This window comes from Pseudophryne corroboree, chromosome 2, assembly GCF_028390025.1.
Source record: "Pseudophryne corroboree isolate aPseCor3 chromosome 2, aPseCor3.hap2, whole genome shotgun sequence".
Lineage (NCBI taxonomy): Eukaryota > Metazoa > Chordata > Amphibia > Anura > Myobatrachidae > Pseudophryne > Pseudophryne corroboree.
Window position 1 is genome coordinate 1,019,454,844 of NC_086445.1, and position 18,743 is coordinate 1,019,473,586.

Genomic DNA, 18,743 nt, shown 5'->3' on the forward strand with positions numbered 1-18,743 from the left:
TCAGGGGAATGTCTGTGGGCTGCAGTGATGAGGCGGCCACAGCTGCATCCAGGCATGCAGGCTGTAAAGCTGGTGCGGAGGTGCAGAGCCACCAACCTCCCCAACCGGATCGCAGGCTATATCGGCCTACGTTTTCAAGCTCCCCAGGGAACAGACGAGTGTGAGCTTAGCTACCAGAGGAGCGGAACCCATTAGCTGTCCGAGTGTCCGTCCTGTGTGAGCATGAAGGAAGCAGCCGGGACCCGGGAGCTGCAAAGAGAAGGTGAGATCCTTTTCTAACTTATGCTCACCGAGTCCCTTCCACTGCCATCCTGCCCATTTCTTCCCACCACTACTCCTATTCCTGCCAACCCTTCTATTACTTCCTGCCTGCCCCCTACTCTGCACTACTGTTACTCAAATCATGTCCCCAACTACTTCCATCCTTCCCCCTGCTACTACACTAAGTTGGGCCCCTGCTCCCTACTACTACTCCCAGCCTGCCCCCACTGCTCCTCACTATTACTACTCCCAGCCTGCCCCCACTGCTCCTCACTACTACTACTCCCAGCCTGCCCCCACTGCTCCTCACAACTACTACTCCCAGCCTGCCCCCACTGCTCCTCACTACTACTGCTCCCACTCTGCCCTCACTGCTCCTCACTACTTCCACTCTGCCCCCACTGCTCCTCACTACTACTACTCCCACTGTGCCCCCACTGCTCCTCACTACTACTACTCCCACTGTGCCCCCACTGCTCCTCACTACTACTACTCCCAGTCTGCCCCCACTGCTCCTCACTACTACTACTCCCAGCCTGCCCCCACTGCTCCTCACATCTACTACTCCCAGCCTGCCCCCACTGCTCCTCACTACTACTGCTCCCAGCCTGCCCCCACTGCTCCTCACTACTACTGCTCCCACTCTGCCCTCACTGCTCCTCAATACTTCCACTCTGCCCCCACTGCTCCTCACTACTACTACTCCCACTGTGCCCCCACTGCTCCTCACTACTACTACTCCCACTGTGCCCCCACTGCTCCTCACTACTACTACTCCCAGTCTGCCCCCACTGCTCCTCACTACTACTACTCTCAGCCTGCCCCCACTGCTCCTCACTACTACTACTGCTCTCAACCTGGCCCCTGTTCTCCACCACTACTACTGCTCCCATTCTGTCCCCCGCTCTGCACTTTTACTGCTCCCATCCTGCCCCCTGCTTCCAACTAGAGTGTACAGAGCTTGTGCTCCATGCCTCACAGTACACTACCCATTCTAACTAACACCCCCGTCCTCCTGAACATACAGTACCCCTTCAGGCCAGCGGGTACATACACTACCCACTTTACTACCTCTTCCTCCCCGGTTCCAGGGACACACATTCTCCACCCTACACATTGCCCCCCTAGACACAGTACCCCCCCACAATGGGGCAGTAGCCATTAGCAGTAGCTGGCATTGGCTTGGCGGCGATAAGCGTCTTCGGTGGGACTCAACGGACCTTATGGCTGCAGTGCCTCACCAGCCTCTGACCTCACCGCACGCCACTGAGTAGTGTAGTATAGTGTGTGTAGGGAGAGAATGTAGGGTTAGCAGTAATATAGTGTGTGCGGGGAGCGGGTGCAAGGAAGTGTAGTGTGTGTGGGGAGCGGGTGCAGGGTTAGCGGTAGTATAGTGTGTGGGGAGCGGGTGCAGGGTTAGCGGTAGTATAGGGTGTGGGGAGCGGGTGCAGGGTTAGTAGTGTAGTATAGTGTGTGCCGGGAGCGGGTGCAGGGTTGGTGGTAGTATATAGTGTGTGTGGGGAGCGGGTGCAGGGTTAGTAGTGTAGTATAGTGTGTGCGGGGAGCGGGTGCAGGGTTAGCGGTAGTATAGTGTGTGCGGGGAGTGGGTGCAGGGTTAGTAGTGTAGTATAGTGTGTGGGGAGCGGGTGCAGGGTTAGTAGTGTAGTATAGTGTGTGTAGGGAGAGAGTGTAGGGTTAGCAGTAATATAGTGTGTGCGGGGAGCGGGTGCAAGGGAAGTGTAGTGTGTGCAGGGAGCGGGTGCAAGGGAAGTGTAGTGTGTGCAGGGAGCGGGTGAATGGTTAGCGGTAGTGTAGTGTGTGCGAGGAGCGGGTGCAGGGGAAGTGTAGTGTGTGTGGGGAGCGGGTGCAGGGTTAGTAGTGTAGTATAGTGTGTGTAGGGAGAGAGTGTAGGGTTAGCAGTAATATAGTGTGTGCGGGGAGCGGTTGCAAGGGAAGTGTAGTGTGTGTGGGGAGCGGGTGCAGGGTTAGCGGTAGTATAGTGTGTGGGGAGCGGGTGCAGGGTTAGTAGTGTAGTATAGTGTGTGTAGGGAGAGAGTGTAGGGTTAGCAGTAATATAGTGTGTGCTGGGAGCGGTTGCAAGGGAAGTGTAGTGTGTGTGGGGAGCGGGTGCAGGGTTAGCGGTAGTATAGTGTGTGGGGAGCGGGTGCAGGGTTAGTAGTGTAGTATAGTGTGTGTAGGGAGAGAGTGTAGGGTTAGCAGTAATATAGTGTGTGCGGGGAGCGGGTGCAAGGGAAGTGTAGTGTGTGCAGGGAGCGGGTGCAAGGGAAGTGTAGTGTGTGCAGGGAGCGGGTGAATGGTTAGCGGTAGTGTAGTGTGTGCGGGGAGCGGTTGCAAGGGAAGTGTAGTGTGTGTGGGGAGCGGGTGCAGGGTTAGTAGTGTAGTATAGTGTGTGTAGGGAGAGAGTGTAGGGTTAGCAGTAATATAGTGTGTGCGGGGAGCGGGTGCAAGGGAAGTGTAGTGTGTGCGGGGAGCGGGTGCAAGGGAAGTGTAGTGTGTGCAGGGAGCGGGTGAATGGTTAGCGGTAGTGTAGTGTGTGCGAGGAGCGGGTGCAGGGGAAGTGTAGTGTGTGCGGGGAGCGGGTGCAGGGGAAGTGTAGTGTGTGCGGTGAGCGGGTGCAGGGGAAATGTAGTGTGTGCAGGGAGCGGGTGAATGGTTAGCGGTAGTGTAGTGTGTGCGAGGAGCGGGTGCAGGGGAAGTGTAGTGTGCGAGGAGCGGGTGCAGGGGAAGTGTAGTGTGCGAGGAGCGGGTGCAGGGGTAGTGTAGTGTGTGCGGGGAGCGGGTGCAGGGGAAGTGTAGTGTGTGCGGTGAGCGGGTGCAGGGGAAGTGTAGTGTGTGCGGGGAGCGGGTGCCGGGGAAGTGTAGTGTATGCGGGGAGCGGGTGCAGGGTTAGCGGTAGTGTAGTGTGTGCGAGGAGCGGGTGTAGGGTTAGCGGTAGTGTAGTGTGTGCGAGGAGCGGGTGCAAGGGAAGTGTAGTGTGTGCGGGTGCAAGGGAAGTGTAGTGTGTGCGGGGAGCGGGTGCAAGCAAAGTGTAGTGTGTGCGGGGAGCGGGTGTAGGGTTAGCGGTAGTGTAGTGTGTGCGGGGAGCGGGTGCAGTGTTAGCAGTAGTATAGTGTGCGGAGAGTAGGTGCAGGGTTAGTAGTGTAGTATAGTGTGTGTAGGGAGAGAGTGTAGGGTTAGCAGTAATATAGTGTGTGCGGGGAGCGGTTGCAAGGGAAGTGTAGTGTGTGTGGGGAGCGGGTGCAGGGTTAGCGGTAGTATAGTGTGTGGGGAGCGGGTGCAGGGTTAGTAGTGTAGTATAGTGTGTGCCGGGAGCGGGTGCAGGGTTGGTGGTAGTATATAGTGTGTGTGGGGAGTGGGTGCAGGGTTAGTAGTGTAGTATAGTGTGTGCGGGGAGCGGGTGCAGGGTTAGCGGTAGTATAGTGTGTGCGGGGAGCGGGTGCAGGGTTAGTAGTGTAGTATAGTGTGTATAGGGAGAGAGTGTAGGGTTAGCAGTAATATAGTGTGTGCAGGGAGCGGGTGCAAGGGAAGTGTAGTGTGTGCAGGGAGCGGGTGCAAGGGAAGTGTAGTGTGTGCAGGGAGCGGGTGAATGGTTAGCGGTAGTGTAGTGTGTGCGAGGAGCGGGTGCAGGGGAAGTGTAGTGTGTGCGGGGAGCGGGTGCAGGGGAAGTGTAGTGTGTGCGGTGTGCGGGTGCAGGGGAAATGTAGTGTGTGCAGGGAGCGGGTGAATGGTTAGCGGTAGTGTAGTGTGTGCGAGGAGCGGGTGCAGGGGAAGTGTAGTGTGTGCGGGGAGCGGGTGCAGGGGAAGTGTAGTGTGTGCGGTGAGCGGGTGCAGGGGAAATGTAGTGTGTGCAGGGAGCGGGTGAATGGTTAGCGGTAGTGTAGTGTGTGCGAGGAGCGGGTGCAGGGGAAGTGTAGTGTGCGAGGAGCGGGTGCAGGGGAAGTGTAGTGTGCGAGGAGCGGGTGCAGGGGTAGTGTAGTGTGTGCGGGGAGCGGGTGCAGGGGAAGTGTAGTGTGTGCGGTGAGCGGGTGCAGGGGAAGTGTAGTGTGTGCGGGGAGCGGGTGCCGGGGAAGTGTAGTGTGTGCGGGGAGCGGGTGCAGGGTTAGCGGTAGTGTAGTGTGTGCGAGGAGCGGGTGTAGGGTTAGCGGTAGTGTAGTGTGTGCGAGGAGCGGGTGCAAGGGAAGTGTAGTGTGTGCGGGTGCAAGGGAAGTGTAGTGTGTGCGGGGAGCGGGTGCAAGCGAAGTGTAGTGTGTGCGGGGAGCGGGTGTAGGGTTAGCGGTAGTGTAGTGTGTGCGGGGAGCGGGTGCAGTGTTAGCAGTAGTATAGTGTGCGGAGAGTAGGTGCAGGGTTAGTAGTGTAGTATAGTGTGTGTAGGGAGAGAGTGTAGGGTTAGCAGTAATATACTGTGTGCGGGGAGCGGTTGCAAGGGAAGTGTAGTGTGTGTGGGGAGCGGGTGCAGGGTTAGCGGTAGTATAGTGTGTGGGGAGCGGGTGCAGGGTTAGTAGTGTAGTATAGTGTGTGTAGGGAGAGAGTGTAGGGTTAGCAGTAATATAGTGTGTGCGGGGAGCGGGTGCAAGGGAAGTGTAGTGTGTGCAGGGAGCGGGTGCAAGGGAAGTGTAGTGTGTGCAGGGAGCGGGTGAATGGTTAGCGGTAGTGTAGTGTGTGCGAGGAGCGGGTGCAGGGGAAGTGTAGTGTGTGCGGGGAGCGGGTGCAGGGGAAGTGTAGTGTGTGCGGTGAGCGGGTGCAGGGGAAATGTAGTGTGTGCAGGGAGCGGGTGAATGGTTAGCGGTAGTGTAGTGTGTGCGAGGAGCGGGTGCAGGGGAAGTGTAGTGTGCGAGGAGCGGGTGCAGGGGAAGTGTAGTGTGCGAGGAGCGGGTGCAGGGGTAGTGTAGTGTGTGCGGGGAGCGGGTGCAGGGGAAGTGTAGTGTGTGCGGTGAGCGGGTGCAGGGGAAGTGTAGTGTGTGCGGGGAGCGGGTGCCGGGGAAGTGTAGTGTGTGCGGGGAGCGGGTGCAGGGTTAGCGGTAGTGTAGTGTGTGCGAGGAGCGGGTGTAGGGTTAGCGGTAGTGTAGTGTGTGCGAGGAGCGGGTGCAAGGGAAGTGTAGTGTGTGCGGGTGCAAGGGAAGTGTAGTGTGTGCGGGGAGCGGGTGCAAGCGAAGTGTAGTGTGTGCGGGGAGCGGGTGTAGGGTTAGCGGTAGTGTAGTGTGTGCGGGGAGCGGGTGCAGTGTTAGCAGTAGTATAGTGTGCGGAGAGTAGGTGCAGGGTTAGTAGTGTAGTATAGTGTGTGTAGGGAGAGAGTGTAGGGTTAGCAGTAATATAGTGTGTGCGGGGAGCGGTTGCAAGGGAAGTGTAGTGTGTGTGGGGAGCGGGTGCAGGGTTAGCGGTAGTATAGTGTGTGGGGAGCGGGTGCAGGGTTAGTAGTGTAGTATAGTGTGTGCCGGGAGCGGGTGCAGGGTTGGTGGTAGTATATAGTGTGTGTGGGGAGTGGGTGCAGGGTTAGTAGTGTAGTATAGTGTGTGCGGGGAGCGGGTGCAGGGTTAGCGGTAGTATAGTGTGTGCGGGGAGCGGGTGCAGGGTTAGTAGTGTAGTATAGTGTGTATAGGGAGAGAGTGTAGGGTTAGCAGTAATATAGTGTGTGCGGGGAGCGGGTGCAAGGGAAGTGTAGTGTGTGCAGGGAGCGGGTGCAAGGGAAGTGTAGTGTGTGCAGGGAGCGGGTGAATGGTTAGCGGTAGTGTAGTGTGTGCGAGGAGCGGGTGCAGGGGAAGTGTAGTGTGTGCGGGGAGCGGGTGCAGGGGAAGTGTAGTGTGTGCGGTGTGCGGGTGCAGGGGAAATGTAGTGTGTGCAGGGAGCGGGTGAATGGTTAGCGGTAGTGTAGTGTGTGCGAGGAGCGGGTGCAGGGGAAGTGTAGTGTGTGCGGGGAGCGGGTGCAGGGGAAGTGTAGTGTGTGCTGGGAGCGGGTGCAGAGTTAGCGATAGTGTAGTGTGTGTGAGGAGTGGGTGCAGGGGTAGTGTAGTGTGTGTGAGGAGTGGGTGCAAGAGTAGTGTAGTGTGTGCAGGGAGCGGGTGCAGGGGAAGTGTAGTGTGTGCGGGGAGCGGGTGCAGGGGAAGTGTAGTGTGTGCGGGGAGCGGGTGCAGGGGAAGTGTAGTGTGTGCGGGGAGTGGGTGCAGGGGAAGTGTAGTGTGTGCGGGGAGTGGGTGCAGGGGAAGTGTAGTGTGTGCGGGATGCAGGGGTAGTGTAGTGTGTGCGGGGAGCGGGTGTAGAGTTAGCGATAGTGTAGTGTGTGTGAGGAGTGGGTGCAGCGGTAGTGTAGTGTGTGCGGGTGTAGGGCTAGTGGTAGTATATTTTTTACATGGTTGTGGCATGTTAAAAACACCTGAAAATGCATATTAGAAAAAACCATAGCAGTAGATGCTCATTGATGAGTTTAGTCATAGGATAGCATTATATAAACGTATATTTTAAATGTTCTGGGAAAATTTTTCCATGTGGCTTGGACTGCCACTACTAACAGGTCTACAGATGCTGTAATGGTTAGCTTTACTGCCTTACAGCACTTAGGTCATGGGTTTGATCCCCACCACGGCCCTAACTGTGAGGAGTTTATATATTCTCCCCATACTTGCATGGGTTTCCTACTGCCACAATCCAAGTATATACTGGTAGGTTAATTGGTTCGTAACACAAAAATAAACCATAGTTTGGTAGGTGAATAGCTATGCCCTCCATGGTGCTAGCTAGACCACACTGCACAGACTACACCCCCATATCAGTAGTCGCACCCCCACCAAGCTGGTCCCACCCCCTGCAGCGGCGCCCAGTAGGCCCTTCATAAATTACAGCTCCAGGCCCATGAGGACCTTAATCTGGCACTGCCTGTGTCCCTCCAGTAGCTCCATGCCCTGTATCGCTCCAGAAACTTCCCCACTTCTATTGTTGCTCCAGCCCCCTCTCATCTTGTCTTCAAGATGCACAGAGCCTGCTCCTCTTCATGGCTCCTCTTCACTTCAGCAGCGGTGACAGCATGACATGACATACGCCATGACAGAAAAGGAAGCTACCAGGCCCTGGGGAGGGGATGAATGCTGTCCAACAGACACAGCATGTGTGAGTACCAGGAGAGGTAGGCTTTAGATAGAGGAGGACCATGGTGCCACCAGGACCTGAGGAGGGGGGACGTGGCATCAGCTCATCAGTAATACATCTATTGATGTAGGTGAAGGGGCAGGTTTTTCTGTTGGCATTACTGAGCAAGAAAATGGAGGTGGTGGAACTAGTGCCTACTACCATTAGAGGTGGTGTAACTCAGTTCCACCTCGTTCCCCCACACTTTAACCCCTGGTCGTCACATACAAGTTTGCAGCATGAATACCATTGAATAAAAGCAGTTCTTCATATTGTTTGTGGGCTTATAGTTTAATTAAACAACAAGCATGTGACCCCTGACTAGCAGGCAAACGATCAGTTCTCTATTACTGTATTTCATATTTATTTCTTCTATTTTTTATGCATTATTTATTTACTATAAAGTAGTGATGTGCACCGGACATTTTTCGGGTTTTGTGTTTTGGTTTTGGATTCGGTTCCGCGGCCGTGTTTTGGATTCGGACGCGTTTTGGCAAAACCTCACCGAAATTTTTTTGTCGGATTCGGGTGTGTTTTGGATTCGGGTGTTTTTTTCAAAAAACCCTAAAAAACAGCTTAAATCATAGAATTTGGGGGTTATTTTGATCCCATAGTATTATTAACCTCAATAACCATAATTTCCACTCATTTCCAGTCTATTCTGAACACCTCACACCTCACAATATTATTTTTAGTCCTAAAATTTGCACCGAGGTCGCTGGATGGCTAAGCTAAGCGACACAAGTGGCCGACACAAACACCTGGCCCATCTAGGAGTGGCACTGCAGTGTCAGACAGGATGGCACTTCAAAAAAATTGTCCCCAAACAGCACATGATGCAAAGAAAAAAAGAGGCGCACCAAGGTCGCAGTGTGACTAAGCTAAGCGACACAAGTGGCCGACACAAACACCTGGCCCATCTAGGAGTGGCACTGCAGTGTCAGACAGGATGGCACTACAAAGAAATTGTCCCCAAACAGCACATGATGCAAAGAAAAAAAGAGACGCACCAAGGTCGCTGTGTGACTAAGCTAAGCGACACAAGTGGCCGACACAAACACCTGGCCCATCTAGGAGTGGCACTGCAGTGTCAGACAGGATGGCACTTCACCAAACAGCACATGATGCAAACAAAAATGAAAGAAAAAAGAGGTGTAAGATGGAATTGTCCTTGGGCCCTCCCACCCACCCTTATGTTGTATAAACAGGACATGCACACTTTAACGAACCCATCATTTCAGCGACAGGGTCTGCCACACGACTGTGACTGAAATGACTGGTTGGTTTGGGCCCCCACCAAAAAAGAAGCAATCAATCTCTCCTTGCACAAACTGGCTCTACAGAGGCAAGATGTCCTCCTCATCATCATCCTCCGATTCCTCACCCCTTTCACTGTGTACATCCCCCTCCTCACAGATTATTAATTCGTCCTCACTGGAATCCACCATCTCAGATCCCTGTGTACTTTCTGGAGGCAATTGCTGGTGAATGTCTCCACGGAGGAATTGATTATAATTAATTTTGATGAACATCATCTTCTCCACATTTTCTGGAAGTAACCTCGTACGCCGATTGCTGACAAGGTGAGTGGCTGCACTAAACACTCTTTCGGAGTAACCACTGGAGGGAGGGCAACTTAGGTAGAATAAAGCCAGTTTGTGCAAGGGCCTCCAAATCGCCTCTTTTTCCTGCCAGTATACGTACTGACTGTCTGACGTGCCTACTTGGATGCGGTCACTCATATAATCCTCCACCATTCTTTCAATGGTGAGAGAATCATATGCAGTGACAGTAGACGACATGTCAGTAATCGTTGGCAGGTCCTTCAGTCCGGACCAGATGTCAGCACTCGCTCCAGACTGCCCTGCATCACCGCCAGCGGGTGGCCTCGGAATTCTTAGCCTTTTCCTCGCACCCCCAGTTGCGGGAGAATGTGAAGGAGGAGATGTTGACGGGTCACGTTCCGCTTGACTTGACAATTATCTCACCAGCAGGTCTTTGAACCTCTGCAGACTTGTGTCTGCCGGAAAGAGAGATACAACGTAGGTTATAAATCTAGGATCGAGCACGATGGCCAAAATGTAGTGCTCTGATTTCAACAGATTGACCACCCGTGAATCCTGGTTAAGCGAATTAAGGGCTCCATCCACAAGTCCCACATGCCTAGCGGAATCGCTCTGTTTTAGCTCCTCCTTCAATGTCTCCAGCTTCTTCTGCGAAAGCCTGATGAGGGGAATGATCTGACTCAGGCTGGCAGTGCCTGAACTGACTTCACGTGTGGCAAGTTCAAAGGGTTGCAGAACCTTGCACAACGTTGAAATCATTCTCCACTGCGCTTGAGTCAGGTGCATTCCCCCTCCTTTGCCTATATCGTGGGCAGATGTATAGGCTTGAATGGCCTTTTGCTGCTCCTCCATCCTCTGAAGCATATAGAGGGTTGAATTCCACCTCGTTATTACCACCTCTTGCTTCAGATGATGGCAGGGCAGGTTCAGGAATGTTTGGTGGTGCTCCAGTCTTCTGTACGCGGTGGCTGAATGCCGAAAGTGGCCCGCAATTCTTCGGGCCACCGACAACATCTCTTGCACGCCCCTGTCATTTTTTAAATAATTCTGCACCACCAAATTCAATGTATGTGCAAAACATGGGACGTGCTGGAATTTGCCCAGATGTAATGCACGCACAATATTGCTGGCGTTGTCCGATGTCACATATCCCCAGGAGAGTCCAATTGGGGTAAGCCATTCTGCGATGATCTTCCTCAGTTTCCGTAAGAGGTTGTCAGCTTTTTGCCTCTTCTGGAAAGCGGTGATACAAAGCGTAGCCTGCCTAGGAACGAGTTGGCGTTTGCGAGATGCTGCTACTGGTGCCGCCGCTGCTGTTCTTGCTGCGGGAGGCAATACATCTACCCAGTGGGCTGTCACAGTCATATAGTCCTGAGTCTGCCCTGCTCCACTTGTCCACATGTCCGTGGTTAAGTGGACATTGGGTACAACTGCATTTTTTAGGACACTGGTGAGTCTTTTTCTGAGGTCTGTGTACATTTTCGGTATCGCCTGCCTAGAGAAATGGAACCTAGATGGTATTTGGTACCGGGGACACAGTACCTCAATCAAGTCTCTAGTTGCCTCTGAATTAACGGTGGATACCGGAACCACGTTTCTCACCGCCCAGGCTGCCAAGGCCTGAGTTATCTGCTTTGCAGCAGGATGACTGCTGTGATATTTCATCTTCCTCGCAAAGGACTGTTGGACAGTCAATTGCTTACTGGAAGTAGTACAAGTGGTCTTCCGACTTCCCCTCTGGGATGACGATCGACTCCCAGCAGCTACAACAGCAGCGCCAGCAGCAGTAGGCGTTACACTCAAGGATGCATCGAAGGAATCCCAGGCAGGAGAGGACTCGTCAGACTTGCCAGTGACATGGCCTGCAGGACTATTGACTTTCCTGGGTAAGGAGGAAATTGACACTGAGGGAGTTGGTGGTGTGGTTTGCAGGAGCTTGGTTACAAGAGGAAGGGATTTAGTGGTCAGTGGACTGCTTCCGCTGTCACCAAAAGTTTTTGAACTTGTCACTGACTTATGATGAATGCGCTGCAGGTGACGTATAAGGGAGGATGTTCTGAGGTGGGTAACATCCTTACCCCTACTTATTACAGCTTGACAAAGGCAACACACGGCTTGACACCTGTTGTCCGCATTTGTGTTTAAATAATTCCACACGAAGAGCGGATTTTTTTTGTATTTTGACCAGGCATGTCAATGGCCATATTCGTCCCACGGACAACAGGTGTCTCCCCGGGTGCCTGACTTAAACAAACCACCTCACCATCAGAATCCTCCTTGTCAATTTCCTCCCCAGCGCCAGCAACACCCATATCCTCATCCTGGTGTACTTCAACAGTGACATCTTCAATTTGACTATCAGGAACTGGACTGCGGGTGCTCCTTCCAGCACTTGCAGGGGGCATGCAAATGGTGGAAGGCGCAAGCTCTTCCCGTCCAGTGTTGGGAAGGTCAGGCATTGCAACCGACACAATTGGACTCTCCTTGGGGATTTGTGATTTAGAAGAACGCACAGTTCTTTGCTGTGCTTTTGCCAGCTTAAGTCTTTTCATTTTTCTAGCGAGAGGATGAGTGCTTTCATCCTCATGTGAATCTGAACCACTAGCCATGAACATAGGCCAGGGCCTCAGCCGTTCCTTGCCACTCCGTGGCGTAAATGGCATATTGGCAAGTTTACGCTTCTCATCAGATGCTTTCAATTTTGATTTTTGGGTCATTTTACTGAACTGTTGTTTTTTTGACTTTACATGCTCTCTACTATGACATTGGGCATCGGCCTTGGCTGACAACGTTGATGGCATTTCATCGTCTCGGCCATGACTAGTATCAATAGCAATGGCCTACTACTATATATACTGCGCACAACTGAAATGTACCACAGGTATGGATGGATAGTATACTTGACGACACAGAGGTAGGTAGAGCAGTGGCCTTCCGTACCGTACTACTATATATACTGGTGGTCACTGTCAGCAAACTGCAAAACTAAAATGCACTACAGGTAAAGAATCTAGATGGATAGTATACTTGACGACACAGAGGTAGGTAGAGCAGTGGCCTTCCATACCATACTTAGAGATGAGCGGGTTCGGTTCCTCGGAAACCGAACCCGCCCGAACTTCAGGTTTTTTTACACGGGTCCGAGCGACTCGGATCTTCCCGCCTTGCTCGGTTAACCCGAGCGCGCCCGAACGTCATCATCCCGCTGTCGGATTCTCGCGAGGCTCGGATTCTATCGCGAGACTCGGATTCTATATAAGGAGCCGCGCGTCGCCGCCATTTTCACACGTGCATTGAGATTGATAGGGAGAGGACGTGGCTGGCGTCCTCTCCATTTATAGAGAGTGAGACTAGAGTAGAGAGAGACACAGTATTATTTACTTTAGTAATTTTGGGGAGCATTAGGAGGAGTACTACTACTTGCTGAAGTGATAGTGTGACTGTATATCTGACTTGTGGAGGAGACAGTGGGGAGCAGTTAGAGTCTGAGAGCAGGAGTACATATTTTAACGTACAGTGCACACTTTTGCTGGCACTCTGCTGCCAGAGTGCCACACTGCCATTGTGACCACACTGACCACCAGTATATATTGTGATTGTCTGCTTAGGAGTACTACTTGCAAGTTGCTGATAGTGTGACCAGTGACCTGACCACCAGTTTAATTAATCACCACCAGTTTAATATATATATATATATATATATATATATATATATATATATATATAATTGTATATAATATATATATAATTGTATATGTATACCGCACCTACCCGTGTTTTTTTTCTTTTTCTTTCTTCTTGATACATACTACTATAGTAGCTTACTGTAGCAGTCTGCGGTGCTGCTGAGCTGACAGTGTCCAGCAGGTCCGTCATCAGTCATTACATAATAAATATATATACCTGTCCGGCTGCAGTACTAGTGATATTATATATATATATATATATTAATTTCATCTCATTATCATCCAGTCTATATTAGCAGCAGACACAGTACGGTAGTCCACGGCTGTAGCTACCTCTGTGTCGGCAGTCGCTGGTCCATCCATAATTGTATACCACCTACCCGTGGTTTTTTTTTTTCACTTTCTTCTTGATACATACTACTATAGTAGCTTACTGTAGCAGTCTGCGGTGCTGCTGAGCTGACAGTGTCCAGCAGGTCCGTCATCAGTCATTACATAATAAATATATATACCTGTCCGGCTGCAGTACTAGTGATATTATATATATATATATATATATATATATATATATATATTAATTTCATCTCATTATCATCCAGTCTATATTAGCAGCAGACACAGTACGGTAGTCCACGGCTGTAGCTTCCTCTGTGTCGGCAGTCGCTGGTCCATCCATAATTGTATACCACCTACCCGTGGTTTTTTTTTTTTCTTTCTTCTTGATACATACTACTATAGTAGCTTACTGTAGCAGTCTGCGGTGCTGCTGAGCTGACAGTGTCCAGCAGTCCGTCATCAGTCATAACATAATAAATATATATACCTGTCCGGCTGCAGTACTAGTGATATTATATATATATATATATATATATATATATTAATTTCATCTCATTATCATCCAGTCTATATTAGCAGCAGACACAGTACGGTAGTCCACGGCTGTAGCTTCCTCTGTGTCGGCAGTCGCTGGTCCATCCATAATTGTATACCACCTACCCGTGGTTTTTTTTTTTCTTTCTTCTTGATACATACTACTATAGTAGCTTACTGTAGCAGTCTGCGGTGCTGCTGAGCTGACAGTGTCCAGCAGTCCGTCATCAGTCATAACATAATAAATATATATACCTGTCCGGCTGCAGTACTAGTGATATTATATATATATATATATATATATTAATTTCATCTCATTATCATCCAGTCTATATTAGCAGCAGACACAGTATGGTAGTCCACGGCTGTAGCTACCTCTGTGTCGGCAGTCGCTGGTCCATCCATAATTGTATACCACCTACCCGTGGTTTTTTTTTTCTCTTTCTTCTTGATACATACTACTATAGTAGCTTACTGTAGCAGTCTGCAGTGCTGCTGAGCTGACAGTGTCCAGCAGGTCCGTCATCAGTCATTACATAATAAATATATATACCTGTCCGGCTGCAGTACTAGTGATATTATATATATATATATATATATATTAATTTCATCTCATTATCATCCAGTCTATATTAGCAGCAGACACAGTACGGTAGTCCACGGCTGTAGCTACCTCTGTGTCGGCAGTTGCTGGTCCATCCATAAGTATACTAGTATCCATCCATCTCCATTGTTTACCTGAGGTGCCTTTTAGTTGTGCCTATTAAAATATGGAGAACAAAAATGTTGAGGTTCCAAAATTAGGGAAAGATCAAGATCCACTTCCACCTCGTGCTGAAGCTGCTGCCACTAGTCATGGCCGAGACGATGAAATGCCAGCAACGTCGTATGCCAAGGCCGATGCCCAATGTCATAGTACAGAGCATGTAAAATCCAAAACACCAAATATCAGTAAAAAAAGGACTCCAAAATCTAAAATAAAATTGTCGTCGGAGAAGCGTAAACTTGCCAATATGCCATTTACCACACGGAGTGGCAAGGAATGGCTGAGGCCCTGGCCTATGTTCATGGCTAGTGGTTCAGCTTCACATGAGGATGGAAGCACTCAGCCTCTCGCTAGAAAAATGAAAAGACTCAAGCTGGCAAAAGCACCGCAAAGAACTGTGCGTTCTTCGAAATCCCAAATCCACAAGGAGAGTCCAATTGTGTCGGTTGCGATGCCTGACCTTCCCAACACTGGACGTGAAGAGCATGCGCCTTCCACCATTTGCACGCCCCCTGCAAGTGCTGGAAGGAGCACCCGCAGTCCAGTTCCTGATAGTCAGATTGAAGATGTCAGTGTTGAAGTACACCAGGATGAGGAGGATATGGGTGTTGCTGGCGCTGGGGAGGAAATTGACAAGGAGGATTCTGATGGTGAGGTGGTTTGTTTAAGTCAGGCACCCGGGGAGACACCTGTTGTCCGTGGGAGGAATAGGGCCGTTGACATGCCTGGTGAAAATACCAAAAAAATCAGCTCTTCGGTGTGGAAGTATTTCACCAGAAATGCGGACAACATTTGTCAAGCCGTGTGTTGCCTTTGTCAAGCTGTAATAAGTAGGGGTAAGGACGTTAACCACCTCGGAACATCCTCCCTTATACGTCACCTGCAGCGCATTCATAATAAGTCAGTGACAAGTTCAAAAACTTTGGGCGACAGCGGAAGCAGTCCACTGACCAGTAAATCCCTTCCTCTTGTAACCAAGCTCACGCAAACCACCCCACCAACTCCCTCAGTGTCAATTTCCTCCTTCCCCAGGAATGCCAGTAGTCCTGCAGGCCATGTCACTGGCAATTCTGACGAGTCCTCTCCTGCCTGGGATTCCTCCGATGCATCCTTGCCTACTGCTGCTGGCGCTGCTGTTGTTGCTGCTGGGAGTCGATGGTCATCCCAGAGGGGAAGTCGTAAGCCCACTTTTACTACTTCCACCAAGCAATTGACTGTCCAACAGTCCTTTGCGAGGAAGATGAAATATCACAGCAGTCATCCTGTTGCAAAGCGGATAACTGAGGCCTTGACAACTATGTTGGTGTTAGACGTGCGTCCGGTATCCGCCGTTAGTTCACAGGAAACTAGACAATTTCTTGAGGTAGTGTGCCCCCGTTACCAAATACCATCTAGGTTCCACTTCTCTAGGCAGGCGATACCGAGAATGTACACGGACGTCAGAAAAAGACTCACCAGTGTCCTAAAAAATGCAGTTGTACTCAATGTCCACTTAACCACGGACATGTGGACAAGTGGAGCAGGGCAGGGTCAGGACTATATGACTGTGACAGCCCACTGGGTAGATGTATGGACTCCCGCCGCAAGAACAGCAGCGGCGGCACCAGTAGCAGCATCTCGCAAACGCCAACTCTTTCCTAGGCAGGCTACGCTTTGTATCACCGGTTTCCAGAATACGCACACAGCTGAAAACCTCTTACGGCAACTGAGGAAGATCATCGCGGAATGGCTTACCCCAATTGGACTCTCCTGTGGATTTGTGGCATCGGACAACGCCAGCAATATTGTGTGTGCATTAAATATGGGCAAATTCCAGCACGTCCCATGTTTTGCACATACCTTGAATTTGGTGGTGCAGAATTTTTTAAAAAACGACAGGGGCGTGCAAGAGATGCTGTCGGTGGCCAGAAGAATTGCGGGACACTTTCGGCGTACAGGCACCACGTACAGAAGACTGGAGCACCACCAAAAACGCCTGAACCTGCCCTGCCATCATCTGAAGCAAGAAGTGGTAACGAGGTGGAATTCAACCCTATATATGCTTCAGAGGTTGGAGGAGCAGCAAAAGGCCATTCAAGCCTATACAATTGAGCACGATATAGGAGGTGGAATGTACCTGTCTCAAGCGCAGTGGAGAATGATTTCAACGTTGTGCAAGGTTCTGCAACCTTTTGAACTTGCCACACGTGAAGTCAGTTCAGACACTGCCAGCCTGAGTCAGGTCATTCCCCTCATCAGGCTTTTGCAGAAGAAGCTGGTGGCATTGAAGGAGGAGCTAAAAGGGAGCGATTCCGCTAGGCATGTGGGACTTGTGGATGGAGCCCTTAATTCGCTTAACAAGGATTCACGGGTGGTCAATCTGTTGAAATCAGAGCACTGTATTTTGGCCACCGTGCTCGATCCTAGATTTAAAACCTACCTTGGATCTCTCTTTCCGGCAGACACAAGTCTGCTGGGGTTCAAAGACCTGCTGGTGACAAAATTGTCAAGTCAAGCGGAACGCGACCTGTCAACATCTCCTCCTTCACATTCTCCCGCAACTAGGGGTGCGAGGAAAAGGCTCAGAATTCCGAGCCCACCCGCTGGCGGTGATGCAGGGCAGTCTGGAGCGACTGCTGATGCTGACATCTGGTCCGGACTGAAGGACCTGACAACGATTACGGACATGTCGTCTACTGTCACTGCATATGATTCTCTCCCCATTGAAAGAATGGTGGAGGATTATATGAGTGACCGCATCCAAGTAGGCACGTCAGACAGTCCGTACTTATACTGGCAGGAAAAAGAGGCAATTTGGAGGCCCTTGCACAAACTGGCTTTATTCTACCTAAGTTGCCCTCCCACAAGTGTGTACTCCGAAAGAGTGTTTAGTGCCTCCGCTCACCTTGTCAGCAATCGGCGTACGAGGTTACTTCCAGAAAATGTGGAGAAGATGATGTTCATTAAAATGAATTATAATCAATTCCTCCGTGGAGACATTGACCAGCAGCAATTGCCTCCACAAAGTACACAGGGAGCTGAGATGGTGGATTCCAGTGGGGACGAATTGATAATCTGTGAGGAGCGGGATGTACACGGTGATATATCGGAGGATGATGATGAGGTGGACATCTTGCCTCTGTAGAGCCAGTTTGTGCAAGGAGAGATTAATTGCTTCTTTTTCGGCGGGGGTCCAAACCAACCCGTCATTTCAGTCACAGTCGTGTGGCAGACCCTGTCACTGGAATGATGGGTTGGTTAAAGTGTGCATGTCCTGTTTATACAACATAAGGGTGGGTGGGAGGGCCCAAGGACAATTCCATCTTGCACCTCTTTTTTCTTTAATTTTTCTTTGCGTCATGTGCTGTTTGGGGAGTGTTTTTTGGAAGGGCCATCCTGCGTGACACTGCAGTGCCACTCCTAGATGGGCCAGGTGTTTGTGTCGGCCACTAGGGTCGCTTAGCTTACTCACACAGCTACCTCATTGCGCCTCTTTTTTTCTTCTTTGCGTCATGTGCTGTTTGGGGAGTGTTTTTTGGAAGGGCCATCCTGCGTGACACTGCAGTGCCACTCCTAGATGGGCCAGGTGTTTGTGTCGGCCACTAGGGTCGCTTATCTTACTCACACAGCTACCTCATTGCGCCTCTTTTTTTCTTCTTTGCGTCATGTGCTGTTTGGGGAGTGTTTTTTGGAAGGGCCATCCTGCGTGACACTGCAGTGCCACTCCTAGATGGGCCAGGTGTTTGTGTCGGCCACTAGGGTCGCTTATCTTACTCACACAGCTACCTCATTGCGCCTCTTTTCTTCTTCTTTGCGTCATGTGCTGTTTGGGGAGTGTTTTTTGGAAGGGCCAACCTGCGTGACACTGCAGTGCCACTCCTAGATGGGCCAGGTGTTTGTGTCGGCCACTAGGGTCGCTTAGCTTACTCACACAGCTACCTCATTGCGCCTCTTTTTTTCTTCTTTGCGTCATGTGCTGTTTGGGGAGTGTTTTTTGGAAGGGCCATCCTGCGTGACACTGCAGTGCCACTCCTAGATGGGCCAGGTGTTTGTGTCGGCCACTAGGGTCGCTTATCTTACTCACACAGCTACCTCATTGCGCCTCTTTTTTTCTTCTTTGCGTCATGTGCTGTTTGGGGAGTGTTTTTTGGAAGGGCCATCCTGCGTGACACTGCAGTGCCACTCCTAGATGGGCCAGGTGTTTGTGTCGGCCACTAGGGTCGCTTAGCTTACTCACACAGCTACCTCATTGCGCCTCTTTTTTTCTTCTTTGCGTCATGTGCTGTTTGGGGAGTGTTTTTTGGAAGGGCCATCCTGCGTGACACTGCAGTGCCACTCCTAGATGGGCCAGGTGTTTGTGTCGGCCACTAGGGTCGCTTATCTTACTCACACAGCTACCTCATTGCGCCTCTTTTTTTCTTTGCGTCATGTGCTGTTTGGGGAGTGTTTTTTGGAAGGGCCATCCTGCGTGACACTGCA